The 14,344-nt window shown below is 33.2% G+C and overlaps 1 protein-coding gene across 2 annotated transcripts in view; it reads left to right on the plus strand.

The window, feature by feature from the left end:
* Nucleotides 1-14,344, plus strand: part of LOC123697688 — a 59,915-nt gene that overhangs the window by 17,451 nt on the left and 28,120 nt on the right. The window contains exon 1 of one of the 2 annotated variants that reach the window (XM_045644255.1): nt 1,858-2,034. The exons of the other annotated variant lie outside the window; for it this stretch is intronic. The gene's annotated coding sequence lies outside the window, so the exon portion shown is untranslated. Of the gene's footprint in view, nt 1-1,857; nt 2,035-14,344 lie in introns of those variants that run through there. 2 annotated transcript variants of the gene reach the window in all.

Raw genomic sequence — 14,344 nt, forward strand, 5'->3', positions numbered from 1 at the left:
GTCTCTGTTCTACAAAAATCATTCCGTACAGAGTACTCTCCATTTTTGAGGGCTGTAAGTGGATTGGTTTGGTCAGTCCACACAAAACTACAAAATGAATTATATTTTTTTCGTTTCACATCCGCACCCAAAAAAGCGTCCAATAGCAATCCAAGTGACTCATGCTGATCTCATCAGCGACATAGTGGGCAAGCCTCCTATGTTCTTATCATCTCCCTTAATTATTGCACTTCCTTTTTGTGTGCATATGGTTGAGATTTGGCCTTTGTATATAATTTTCAAGTCTCTCAATAACCATTTCACTTTCTTTTTAAGCTATTGCATAGCTTCTATCGCGGGCCTTGTGCACGGGGACCGAATCGAGAAATTCCGTAACGAAAAAACCTCACGCTCACCACTCCGACGGGCGGAGGTGTGGCTTGAAGGCATAGCATGCAATAGCTTTACCGCGGCAGTCCCCGAGTGCCACATGTCGTTATTTTTTTCATGTTGTTCAGATTTGGTCCTTGTATATTCTTATCATCTCCCTCAACGTTTTACTTTATTTCTGTCCATGTAGAGCATATTTGGTGACTTATTCAGCAAACACCTGACCCTATGTCATATGTGACATCACTTAACCTTTCTGTCTGTAACTATGGATCAGGTTACTTTATCTACATTTATTTATCTTATTGTACAGCGGCTACAGCCCTAAAATAACAGTAACTTACAAGTACCGAATATGGTGCAACTACAAATCGCCTAAGGTTTCCCACCGTGCGTTATAAGGTATTGGGCACTTCCGTTGACGCTTCCGCGTGCATCTGTGTGCACTGGGTAATAAGGTCGTTTAGATTATGTGATGGGTAAGCAAAGGAATATAGACGTGATGGTATAGGATTGATAGTGTCTAATGATGCGTAGATTTCATATAGGCAATAGGCATCTATGACAATAAGCAATGAAATGATAGGCGAATCAACTTCTACGATAACCCGTCCATCATAATTATTCTAATTGATATTTAAAGAATTATACCTACATAAAAAATATATCATAATCATTTTAATATTTTTTTTGTCTGTCTACCCTGCCAGCAAAGCTGCAGGTTGAAGCTAGTGAACCGAAGCAATAATAATTATTCTGTTATTTCTACCAATACCTCATATTCGAAAAAATAAAACAGAAGATTCATTTACGGTTTATTCAAGTTCAAGACTCAAGTGTAAGTTATTTGTAGGTCAATGATATTAATTATATTGCAGTCATCTGTTAAACTAAGGCCGTTATTTAATTTTGTAGAAACAGAAAATGCAGGATGTAAGATTATGAGTTCATCCTTGGGAACCCTTGTGCTATTGCTCATTTCAATGTTTGTTTTAAATCCTAGAACAGGTTTGAAAGAATGCTTAGGATCCATCGTGAAGATACGCGTTCATAGAAATTCTATGTTTCTTTTTATTTCGATTTCGATCTTGCCTTTTAAATTGTCCCCATAACTTTACCAATTTCATAAATCATAATGCAATAGCTGAAATATAACACGTCTTAAATAATATTCATGAATATTAAAAAGTAGGCTGAACGTAATATATTTTGTAAACGATAGTTGAATTACACTACAAACGTATCATGATAAATTACTTCCTATTATAAGTAAAATATTTGCCAATCAGCAATTAAAATCTTGCACCGAATTGGTTACATTGAATCTGAATTCGATTATCATTGAATGTGGTTATTTCACTTCTGTGTAAGTAAAGAGAAGAGTGAAGGCTTTGCTGGGAAAATCAGCAGTGAAATGAATGCTAAGCTATAATGTTTAAGCAAACTGGTTTCGCCGGTCTCGATCAACAAGCCGGGTAGTAGCGCGTTGGCGCGCAAACCGATTGGTTGTGTGCCGTCGATACAATATTCTTGTGTTTATGTCATCCTGGTACATTTCAAGGGATAATTTGAAGAACTTGTGAATTTATGTGTTTGTTTATTTGTGGAACATTCTGAATCAAGGATATGGGAAATATAAATTAAATGTGAAATCTACGGCTGAAGGTAATTTTGGTAGATTTACTTTTCTAGTTTTGTTTCATTATATTATTATGTTAAACTGCGGATGTTAGGTCATTGTTGTTTTGATGTTTTATATTGTAACTTTTTGTTGGGTGCGCTATTGTGATTATACAGATATTAAATAAATAAATTGTCAAGTTTGGAACAGCTGATGTATCGGTTATTTTGAATGTTCTCCAAATCGTTGAAATATAGGTTCAACCCTCACCCTTCTAAAATTTGTAATTTTACGTGGACGATGATATGGGATGGTATGGTGGATTATGATAATTTTGTTGTAATTAGGTGGGTATTAAAATTAACATTAATTTAATAAAAAATGATCTAGTAACGCGATTAAAATGTTTTCTAATATTTAAAAATGAAGGTAACATTTTATACGAGGAATATGTATTTAGTAAATTATTAAAAAACACAAGAAATCCCAGGATTATCCAATTATTCGCTAGAATTAAATTCAATTTCTTGTGTCGAGAAAATTAATATCTTTTTCAAATGTACATGAATGATTCATAAAGCACTTTTCCTCTATCTCATGAACGTCTGCGAATTGTGTTCCCGGGATTATTTCGTGGAATAACCTTTGTATAGATGTGGTATAGCTATATCCTCATTGTAACTAACCGTTATTATATTATGCTGTATAATTAAATGGATGATTTATTTTTCCTTTTATTTTAAAAATAATTGTTCACTTACGGCTGCGCCCGTATCGACTTCAATATCGTATCCTATTACACCCTTTAATTTTTAAAATGACTTAAGACCACATTTTAACTTCTCAGTTTAGTTAATATTGATAGCCTTAATCTCAGTAGCTTAAAGAAACCATTCTATTAGAAGATAACTAACGAATAAATACATATTTCCGTTTCTGCATACACCTGCAAGTTACAGCTGCTTTTATTGAATTTTTTGTATTAATAAAATATAGTATCAACAGCAATACATTAGAATGTATCTACTGATTATTCATAAGTTTTAGGTACATATGTATAAGAGGCAAGGTTCTTAGAATGCTTATTTGAAAACACTATCAGGATCTGATTTCATATTGAATAGTTGGCGGTCGAATTGTAATAACATGTCATAGTAAACCACAACATAATAATTGTTATGACTACTATGTAGTTTCAAAAGAATTGGTGCAATATTTTTATGTGTTTTAGCAAGAACAAACATAAATTTAAAACGTTACTGTTTTGTTACTGTAATCTCGTCGTATTTATTACTATATGTAATACTCATTAATATTTAATATGATGTTAATGGCAATTTCTAATTACGCTTATTACGGCATCAAAGTAAACTCGCAATATCATAGTAAGTATAATGTTTGGTACAAGAAGCGACTTTCTTCGATGATTCATGATACTGAAGATCATTAGCACGTGTGTAGTTTTTGTTAGTGAAAAATAACGAATGTCTCTGAAGGTGACTAATCCCGATAGGTTACATTTGTTCCATAATATCCAACGGTTTCGAAGTGTAATAATCTGGGACTATATAAACAAACCTCGTAGCGGAATCCTTTCCGCTTTTACACCGAATTTCGTAAAATTCAAAGAATAAATTATTGGGGTATTAGGAAGAAATCAGAAAGTTTCATTTCATGATCTAACACACGTTTAGGCATGTTTTGTAATATATTTCAACTGATAACCTCTTAAACTTGTAGAAATTAATTGTCTTTATAGAAATTGAGTTACAAATTACCGTTCTCATCTGAAAACTGATAGCAATCTGATGTCTTCGACCTTCTACTGAGGTAAAGTAAGCCTAGGACTATTGATTCAACATCAAAGCTCCGGGATTCCAAGGCATAAAACAGGCTTACTACTTGATTGACTAGAACAAGATTCTTCCAATACGTAGGTACCTATTCCGCGGGAGGAGTAAAAAGTCAAACAATAGGTAATTAACCTCTCGGAATGCTCTGCGGAGATGAAGATGTGTATAGTAGCAAGAATTTTGTACTTTTTAATACAATCTTATGATCACCATACATCGTCTGAATCTTCTAGTCTACTTTATTTAATTTTGTTTGAAAAATACTTGCTTAATCATTCAGAACTTAAGTGTAGTGAATTTGCCCGTAGGTGTAAAATGATAGGTAGGTAGTAAAAAGTAGTAGTTTACAAAAAATCGACCACTATTCCTATCATCGCACTTAATTAATATTGAAGCTCATTAATTCAAGAATGACAACAGAACCATAACAAAAACAACTAATCAATAAGCAATCAAACCGCCTTGAATATATTTTTTATCCCAGGAGCATAATGAGGTATGTATTTTAAAAGTCATTGTCATGAACTTGGCTTTTAAAGGCATGGTTTCCTTAAAACATGTACTCTTAATTCGTCTGTCATTTATATTTATTTGAATGCAAAGCATACAGCTCAATCATACTCTTAATTTGAGCTATACACGGCTGCACTTATTCGATTTTTTAAAGGATCAAATTCAGGAAAAAATTATTAGAGACCTTACAGAATCATGTATTGTTATGGCTATATTGCGTTAAACCAAGACAATCTACGACCATAATCTCTGAGCCTTAACCTTCCCGTCCTCCATTTGATTTGGTGAAAGAAAAATTGAAAACACGTTAAATGTAGAGACGCTGTATAAATTGTTATCACATGATTTGTCTACTAATTTTCTTTACCATTCAATGGAAAACCTAGTTAAGCTCAAATTTGCATTCATTCATACCACTGATGTAACTCCATATCGTATAATTGTGTTACAGTTTACGTAAGTGTTCATTTAAATGAAAAATAATAGCATAATTAGTGCTGTTTAGGAGAATCAACTGTGTCAATGAATAATGAAACAGATGGTGAAGTAATTTCAGACAACATCGCTGTCAAAATTTTATGAAGATATGAAATTTGGGTAGTGGTCAGAGTACTAATATTCTAAAATACTTTGACTTGTTAATGCGTCAGTAATTAAGAAAGTACCCCAAGTACAAAACTCTATAATCGGGGGACTGAAAACGTAAGTCTTCTCACGTTCCGGTCGTTATTGAATATTGAAGCCTGGAAGTTTGAACGCGACTCCAATTAGTGCGGCTTTGTTATGCTGGATCTCGTAACCTGGTTTGAGTTGGGTTTGTATGAGATCGATTTAATCTTGAATGCTGATGTTGGAAAAATTAACTGGGATACTGTCTTTAATCCGATCAGAGATGTGGATGAGTTACATGTAAGCTCTATCGAGAGGATATATTCTTCTGACTACGGACATCAAAATTCATCTGATTCCAAGTAAATAAAGCAAGGAGATAGCGATCGGTGCGTTTAAAAATATAATAAAGTAGTTCATGGCTTGCCGTTATGGTCGGCTATTTTTAGACACAAACACTCTAAGCATCAACTAATTGATTGCAGAAGTATAATGTATTGTAAGACACGCTACAAGATTCCTTCACAAAGTTATAGCTACCAATCAGCACAGGCATAAAATTGCTATAAATAACGGGTTCAGTAACATTCCCGACCTTACCATGTTTCTAGATAGATTTTGCTCTGATATCATCAGTAGATATGACTCGTCACTTGCCTAGTGATCTACATATGTATATTATTCCCCTTTACACTTGACTTCATCCTTATTAAATGTAAATCAAACATCCTTCCTGATTTGCGAGAACAATTGGTGCTGATGGAAATATTGCGAATAAAATAAAACTTGTTGTGTCCTACTTGAATAACTTCTTATTATATTTTTGTAAGCGTATTGTATTAGAATGGTGGTAAAAAGTATAGGTAATTTAAGTATTTGTTTCTGAGTGTAATGGTACCTCATAATTTATGTATTTTTGGAATGGTAAATGGAGTATTCTCGTATCATCGTCATATATAGTTTAGTAATTTCCCCAGAGCTTTGATTCACCTACTTTACCTTACTTCTTTTAGACTACCTGACCTACTTCTACACGAGTCTATAAAAAACACAACGTTTCTTCCGAAATTAGTCCCAGCTTTCCATCATTGCTTGTTGACACATTTGCCGGCCTCCTGTAAAAAAAGTAAAAGTTGGAGTGGAAACAAAAAAGTACTCATTACTCGAGTGTCAAAGAACCCACCTACCGTCCTAACATCGTTACCGAGTTTTAACTCAAAGGAATTTTTTATATGCTTTTTCCTCTTTCTGGAACATTCTATTCAACGTGTAAAACGTTTTGACTTTCACACGTGCGTGGTAATCCCTAGGGAGGAGTAGAAAAATATTGTGGTGTTTATTTAATGTTTCCAAAGTGGATTTAGAACGGTGTTTATTCGATAAATAGTTTATCGCTGTATCGGTTTAGCAAAATGGGTTTTATTGTTTATGATTGTGTATAAAACTTTATTTTACACTAGCTTCCGCCCGCGACTCCGTCCGCGCGGATGTCGGTCTTCGCGTGGATGGTTTATTTCTCCATTTTGAGACCTCTGACAATAACATCTTATAAATATCTATTGGACCCAATTCCCAAATACGGTTAGGCCTATAATAATACGCAACGTGTGTTCGCGGTTCTACGGAACAACGTCTATGGATAAAACTGAAAAATTAAGATTAATTTTTTTCTACGTATTTTTCCAGGATAAAAAGTATCCTATTTTACGCCCAGGATAATAAGGTATAATTATACCAAGTTTCATCGAAATCGAACCGCTAGTTTTCACGTGATGCCTTCACATACAGACAGACAGACAGACAAAAATTTTTTTAATCACATATTTGGGTTTGGTATCGATGCAGTAACACCCCCTGGTATTTATTTTTTCAATATTTTCAATGTACAGAAATGACCCTTCTACAGATTTATTATATGTATAGATTGTAATAATCGTATTTTGTGCAATGCAATTTTTTTTAAATAAAACAGTAAACTTTTCAATAGTGATAAAGTGATGCTAGGTAACGAAGATGTATTCAAAAATGAATACACGACTTGAATTCTATAGTCTATTTAGTTTCGCACAAAATTCTGAAGTTAAAAAGGCAATACCCAAATTAATTTCAAGACCGTCCGTGAATATTTTGTTCATAATAAACTTCAACTTTTTATCTATTAATATTGGATACTTAGGGATAATGCGGTATTGTTGAAAAGTAAGTCGATCGAAAAGCTTAATTAGCATTTTATAACGTCCACGAGACTTTCAAGCCACCTGGGACAACAGTTTGTAATTAGGTGTCTGTTTGCCTACTTAACTCTAGTTTTATAGCGGTATTGGGTAAGTGAAATTTTATAGAAAGAAAAATAGAATGCGAATTTTAGGTTAACCAGGGCCAAGGGTATAAGAAAATTTAACGAATTAGAAAAAATTGTAAAAAATATTTTCTTTTGTATTCAAATTGGATTTAGCGATCAAAAACAAACAGACAATTATGAGATTATTTTCTGCAAATTGAATAGGAATTGGAAAGTAGACCTTAGTGATCCAATAATTCTTCAAATCCCTTAGGAATTTATGTTGCTCCTCTGTCTTTATCTATTGAAAAGTTACGCCATGAAAATAAACATTGCTTCCATTTTCGAATTATTCTAGAATGTCACAGATGACAGGAACAAGGCACAAGGACACAGCGTCGTTGAACCTGTAAATTTGACAAGGCGGCCGTGGTGAAAAACAAACTTTCGCAGTATATCTTGCTAATTGTATCTCATAGTAATGACTAATGACGTCATACCATGAATATGTAAAATTCACCTTCCATTTTCGAATTATTCTAGAATGTCGCTGATGACAGGAGCAAGGCCATAACAGAGCGTCGTTGAACCCGTAAATTCGACAAAGCGGCCGTTGTGAGAGACAAACTTTCGCAGTATGTCTTGCTAATTGTATCTCATAGTACAGTGTCGGGTGCGTTGAACCGCTGAATATGAGACGAGCCATTAGCGTGATGTTCTGAAAGCATTAATCACTTTCCATACATTTTTTTATGAATGGTTCGTTATAGATCCCTTTTTGGGAGGTTATAGACCTTATTTTCTGGCATTCAAGCGATATTGTTCCAATTTCGGTAGGTAATTTTCAGAAAGAAAATTATAGTTTTCTTAATCTATACATATACACATATTTTAATACATTTTAAATCATAGTGATAGTTTTCAAGTTAGAAAAAAATCGCGAATATTCGCCGCCATTGTAATATCATTATTTTGTTATGAGATTGCGTGCAAAACATGATGGTATTAAATTTTGTTTAAGAGCCTTTTGTGTCACGTAACATTTTTACCTTCTCACATTACTGTTTTTATTTTAACTAATATAAAATAGAAAGATAAAATACCTTCTCTGGAACATCCCACCATTAACATGCGATTTTGTTTTATCACTCGAACATTTACATATTATTTGATAATATATAAATTTGTGCCATATTCCAACGACAGTTCTATGCTATTTAATTGAGCAGTTCGATTTCAAGATACGGCCGAAGTTAAATATATAACTAAACCAGCCAGATTGATCCGGAATACTATTTTTTTGCTCCGAAGAGATTAAGCTTTTCTTATACTTATGAAATTTCAAATGATGTAGACAAAAACACAAATCTTCACACAGTTTATAGGGGAATTTTGACCTTAACTACTTGGAGATCCCAAAATACTTTATTCTCTAGATTTCCCATAAATAACAGTCTATCCGTGTCCGTGTCAGAAGTGCATAAACAAAAGAATAGCGACACGCCAAACGTAATGGCTGACAATGTCACTGCTTCGCTCCCAAAAGTCACTGACTGAGAACCCGTTAGATCACGCTCTGCTGTTCATGACGACACTGTGAACTTTACACTGGGAGAAATTTAATATGAGGTATAAAGTTATCTTGGGAAATGGTTGGGTTGACTTTTTTATTAGGTGGAAACCATGATCGGTATTAGGTTCATTCAAATTTGTTTTTGTGAATATCTATGATGGAAATCAAATATAGATTATTACCTAAAATACATGATTGAAATATATTTAAGAAACATGTTTGCACTAGACAGTTAACTTGCGTATGTTAATAATAAATTATAATAATATGATAAACGAAAGACCATAAAAATAAATCAAATATAGTAACATCACAACAGCAACATAAGCTAATTTTAAATATCAATGTATTCCGTAGCATTTAATCGCAAACACGTTTTTGACCAATACCCACAAGGCTCATAAATCGCCAAATATAACAGCAATTATCAGATTATATGCGCAAATATGGTCTTAAAATAATTTCCAAACAAACACGATGTAATGTGTTAAAGTTGAAATATTTATTTACCCAACATTGCGTCTTTTCAAGGCTAATATCTGAGTCAGTTGTCTGCCAGCACTTCCTTGGATCAATGTCGGCTATTGTACCACAAGTAAAAGTCACGGCCTTGGCTTGTTTCAATATTGTAATCGGACCAACCAATTTATACAACACTGTGAATTTGATACTCTGATGATACGCAATTTGGACGGAATACTGTAAAGACTAGAAAAGGAAAGGAGGAATTACATTTTGAAAGACGAATACGACTGTATCTATAGAAGTTGTCACAACAGTTTCAGTGGTTCGAAATTCGATACTCTGATGATACGCAATTGGAACGAAATAATCAAAAGACTGGCAAATTAAAAGAAGAATAACAAGTAAAATCTGGCTGATTTTCAGTCTATATCTATCTAAGTTGTGACAACACTTGTGGTCGTTCCGTACGAATACCATCAATATCGTATCATCTGCAAACATTGGAAATGTAACATTCTGTATCAGTGCTAAACTTTTGTTAATACTTCTGGCCTTAGAGTTATGCCATCCACATTGCCTTATAACGTGAGATGTTTACGGGATAAGTGTTTTGCATAACTTCAAATCTTCATGCGTTATTTGGTCTACAATTTCATAGCAATAACACAATACGTTTCGAGACTATTAATGGAAGTCTAGCAGACAATTTCGAAGTCAATGTGATTTATTTTATCGATCATAGTATTCTGCTCTCTTATTTCGTCTATTTCTTAGTCGCCATCGTTTCTATTCTATTTAGAAGCGTTCCTTAAGAGCTAGACAACAATGCAAATTCACTTTACCTCCTTTGTATCTCTTAAGTTTAAATGAGCGTCTGTCTCGTAGACTTCGCCCAATATTGCATTGACTATGTAACATTATTATTTTGTTTACCTGAATTTAAAATGTAAAATGCCTTTAAAATCACGGACCAGTCAACGCACCTACTAGCCCCAATGAATGCGTGTGAAGGAATTTATTATCAAATCCATTTCTTCAATGATCGCTTATATCCCTTCCCATATTCAAATGAAAATACATATTAACTGTTTCCAATAAGTTATAACTAGAAACTTGTGCATTAACTCATCACTACTAGAAATTCCATTTGAATAAAAACTAACATAATCTATGAACTACGGATGGCGTTAATGATAATAACTGCAAGGTGAACATTAATAATATCTCTGATTTGAAACTGTTCGTCGTGAGTTGTGTTTTTCCTCGCCAGGTCAAATATACATAGGTTACAGTTGGTTCTGTAAATTGTTTCTATGTGTACCTTTGTAAATTAGATTATAATATATTGTCCTTCATGCCTTGAAGTTTATTCAATTTGTATAGATAAAAAATAGAGCGTAGAAAGAGGTAGTTTATCTTAAACCAGGCTTAAATCATGTAGGTTCAGTACTAATTATGAATTTTTGTTTTCGTTACTGAATGAACTCATATAAATACTTTGAAAACTGCAAATAAACATGTTTTATAACTAAAAATAACAGTTAAAACATATTAGTTATACAGGAAAATTATATCGCTTAAAAATCCGAACTAAAATCGATATACATATTTTGAACCGAAAGAATTTTCATAGTTGATTTTATAAACTCACTAGCTGTTGCCCGCGACTTCGTCCGCGATTAGGTCGTTTTTCGTCATTCGTCGTTTAAAAAAAATACGTGACACTTTATTTTAAAATGTTCTTAATTATTGTGTCTTATAAAATTTAACTACATTAAAATTGAACACTCTGATAAGAAAATCTTAAAATCTGAAGAAAACATGAATGAATGTGGTTTAAATTCTACATTACTATCAAATAATAATCTAAATTAAATGTAGATTAACAGTTTGAGCACACCATTATAGAATATGTACCTAAGTATTAAATTACGTTAGTTTACATAGTAACTTTACTAAAAACACGATGACTATCTTTCGCGCTCGATACCACAAACTAAGCATGTTTGTGGTACGTGGCCCGCGTCACTTGACCCCCCGCGAGTTCCCCTCCGTTGCTATGCGAAAATACATTCGTCGCCCTACTGTAGGAAAAATTTTAATACTGTGGCCTGGGCGTTATAACACGTCCAGGGAGTTCCTGAGTGCCGATATCATAATCTTGAGGAAAAGCTTCTAATGTCGATTTAAAACTGCATACATACGAATTAACCTGTTCTAAAATTGTGAATTGAGTTCATTTTAAATTTGAGAAATATTGATTTCTTGTATTCCACTATTCGTTGTAGTCGAATACAAAATATATTTAAACAAACTTAGGTTGGCCTTCAGACAAAAGGGATCCTATCAAATAGTAAACTTGACCTTGTATCTTAAAAGTAAGCATGAACGGATCTTCTGATAATTATTGAGCACCAAAGGATCATTTGAAACGCAGTACTATAAGAGCGAATATTGTCTAATAACAGTTTACATTGCATCACAGAATACATAAGTAGCTAAACGCTAATTGCACAGTATGTTCCTCTAAAAGTAGTGATTACAAAGGTTCCGGTGTATCTTCAAACGAAAGCCGACTCGCCTTACTACACTTTAAAGCATTACAAAAAGAACATACTACGTTAATATCGCCTATACAGAAGATGATCTGTAATCAATTGTGAGGTTATAAGCAAACCCACTTTTATATTTGTCAGACCACACCATCGAATTCGTAGATTGTTTACCTCAAGACATTAAGACTATGACGAAATCTGTCTGCAGTAAGACGGGCCTCTCGCTATTCGTACGAATAGTTTCAATTCTTAATCTTTCATTAAACAAACTTATTAATCGTTCTTGTCTCATATAATTGTAATATTCGCGTCCCTACTCTAGTCATTGCTTATGCTCATGTTCATCTTATTATGATGCACCCTATCATTTGTCAAACGGTCTTCATATTGAGTAAAGTTTCAGATTCTCGAGATAAAATATGCCGTTTGCGATCAGCTGTGAGACGTCATACCCTCTCAGTGAAGGTTTCGGTCTCACGGGATAGTAGGGGAGACCGGGTTTGGTTGTCTCACGGGTTGGATGTCACAGCAGTCTTAATACAAAACTAAACTAACGAATAAAGTCTGTTGACCAGCGTGGCTAGAGCGATACAGTGACAACGCTGTCCCCACTTCGCGTCAGACCGCCCCGATCTGCCGTGAGGGCCTCACACGTGTTTATTGTTTTCACACAGATTTTTTATGATATGAGGACCGAATATGCTCCTCATAACATCACTTTTTGTGAACGAAACGACAGCGCGGTTTAATTCAATGCCAACACCATCAGAAAAAGGATTATTTTTAATTGTGAAAAAATGTACCTATTATGATTCACTACATATTAACACTCTTTTAACATTTAACATAAAATATAAGTCTGTGAGTGTGTAAAAATAAATCCAGCTAATTACACATTAAACTTATGTTTATAATTTGGTATACGACATGAAAATATATTATTAATTGTCAAGCAATAATAATACAGATAAATACTGAACATAAGTATAATAGATATTAAGTAGTATTAGTTAAAATATAGTTTGACTACTTTGACTGTTAGTTAAAGTTTATTTTTACTAACAACATGTAAATGAAGAAGAAATTATAATTACCAACGAACTAACCTTTTCTATAATACTTAACACGGCACATTTTTCAAATTATCTTGCTCAACTCTACTCAAAAATTTGAGGGTTTTGTTGGAACTTTAATATGTAAAAACTATGATCTAAACTACGATACAACTTGCATGCGGAAATGCTCATTACAATTGTAAATCTAAAGAATAACTAATAACATACTATTCAATTTTATTGAGCTGATGAATATCTTTTGCCTGGAAGAAATCACCGTCGCCTAATAAATATATCTAATGTGTTTTCTTATAAAACCGTTACATAATTTATTTTATCTACTTAAATAATGAAAATGATATATTTATAAAATATAAAACATATTATGTAAAATGATTAAAAATAAATAAATGAAGCAACTACGATTCAAAGAAAACATCTTTTTCAGTGTGAAAATGCTCTAAGCAATCCTGGATGATGAACTGTATATCATGTACCTACTCTGATCCCAGTACGGTCGGTACGTCGATAGCCATAACGATAAATATTATAATCAGATAACCGCAAAGTCAAAATAAAAACATTACTTGTAAAGTTGTGAGTGCAAAATTTACGTTTCATTTGGCAATAACATTTTTTTCGGTACTAAAACGTAGTAGTTTGATATGTGGTTGGCTGCCCCTCCTCTCCTTCCTGAAAAATATCCTCCAAAATTTCCCGAGATACTTCCAATGATTGAACCATTGGACGTTGGACATTAACTTCAGTCAAAAATTGACGAAGCGGATGATTACTAATTTCCACTTAATCCTCGCTGCTACTGTCTTTATCATCAAATCATCAATTTTCAAGTGGTGTAGTAAAAATATCAGCAGAAATCGTCTTCCAAAGGCGATATAATTTTATGAGCATTGAATCTGTAAATAAAAAAATCTAAAGTTAACTGTAAATCTATAAAAAAGCTACTTACAAATAAAATTTTATCAAAAACTTCTGTTCCCAATGCACCTCAAAATAATAAAAGAATCATTCATTTCATTTCATTTCAATAAATACCTGTAAGTAACAACTTACCTTTTGTGGGAACGCATGATGGTGAAAATTCACAAAACACGAAGATTGCATTTGATATTTTTGGTTTTATGGCATTCAATTGCTTTATAAATATCACTACATAGTATAAAAAAAAGTCGCTTTCTGTGTCCCTATGTCCCTTTGTATGCTTAAATCTTTAAAACTTCGCAACAGATTTTGATGCGGTTTTTTTAATAGATAAGACTGATTCAAGAGGAAGGTTTTAGTATATAATTTTTTAGGTTTTAGACAAAGCGGACGAAGCCGCGGGTGGTAAGCTAGTAAATTTATAAAACACGAAGATTTTTAAAATTGTAACTAATGAACACAACAATATATTATTATACTCTTTGGAACACAATCATTAGATTAACTG

Source organism: Colias croceus, chromosome 1 (assembly GCF_905220415.1).
Source record: "Colias croceus chromosome 1, ilColCroc2.1".
Classification (NCBI taxonomy): Eukaryota; Metazoa; Arthropoda; class Insecta; order Lepidoptera; family Pieridae; genus Colias; species Colias croceus.